Source organism: Canis aureus, chromosome 15 (genome assembly GCF_053574225.1).
Source record: "Canis aureus isolate CA01 chromosome 15, VMU_Caureus_v.1.0, whole genome shotgun sequence".
NCBI classification, from domain to species: Eukaryota; Metazoa; Chordata; class Mammalia; order Carnivora; family Canidae; genus Canis; species Canis aureus.
The window spans coordinates 46,124,285-46,125,616 of record NC_135625.1 but is presented as its reverse complement, the minus strand read 5'-3'; positions in this window follow the sequence as shown (position 1 = coordinate 46,125,616).

Here is a 1,332-nt window from a genome sequence, read left to right as displayed (position 1 = left end):
AGCTACCCGGGTGTCTGTTTGAACTGTGAACAGCGTGTGAGTCATCTGACGGTCCAGTGGCACCTGAGAGGAAAGGCAGCTGCTGGCCCCAGAGAGGCACCCGAGGGCCAGAACCAACCACTGCCACCCCCACTGCTGCACATGAGGCAGCCCACACAGCTCTCTGTCACCGGGAAGCACTGGCCACTCCTGAGCTCTAGTCACAAGCACACCCGCCTCCTCTCACCTCCGCAGCACACCTCTCTGTCCCCCAGGAGGGACAGCCCCAGAGCAGGGGAAGGGAACCCGCATCCCCAATATTGCTCTGAGACCCCAGAACTGGGAAGAATTGGGCTGGGCACACAGGATACTGTGTTACCGGCCTTTTGCCAGTCATCAGAGGCCCAGGGGGCAGGAGGGCCGGCTGACCCTGTGTGGCATACAGCTCACATTGTCTGCAGGCACCGTTCCCTTGGCCAACGGCAGTCCTGTTTGTCTTTGTGGGCCTTCTCCCACCAAATGTGTGTTTGTCAAGATGTTCCACCAGGTAACAACTCAGGTGTGAACAAGCCCAGGCAGATGCTCTGTCCTGGAGCCTGGGTCATCATAGTGACATGAGCTAGAAACGTGCAGTGCTGGCCCCCGGGGACTGCCTTTTGGTTCCTGAAGCCAAGTGACATCCCCAGGCCTGCATCTGGGTCTTCCTGGGCTCTGCAGGCTTCCTGCCTCCCATGCAGCCCTTCGCTTTGCCAGGTTTGCTGGATGCCTCTCAGTCCTCTGCTCATAGGCTTGCAGACCTGTGTGAGGGAGCTGGCCTCAGATTCTTTATTGCCAGTAAACAGTCATGAGTAGATAATAATGAGAGAAATGCCCAATTTTATAAAGCACCAGCAAGAGGCCAGACAGTGATTGCAGTGACGGATGGGCACTGTGGCTACCCCCATTCTACAAGTGAGGAGATCAAGCTGAGGAGATCCCAACCATCTTCCTAAGATTCTACAGCCAGTTTAAGTGAAAACATCAGATCCATAGCATCTCGCTGCAGAGTCTAACATCCCACCGCTGCCAGCCCTCCTGGTTCACCATCTGACAGTTTGGTGAGAAAGTTCTGGCTATCACAAGCCAGTCCTTGTGATAGCATCTAGTGCTCTCCAGAGCAGGGGTCAGCCTGCCCAGGACAGTGTCCTGCCCAGGACACTGTCTGGGTGCTGTTTAGGGTGGTGATGCTAGAGACATTTGGCATCACAAGGGGCTTCATGTTTAAATCAGTGTTGGTTTTTAATTTAGAGTCAGAAGGAGATGCATCAGGGAACATCTGAAGCAATGTGCCATTAGCGAACTTGACCAAAAGTT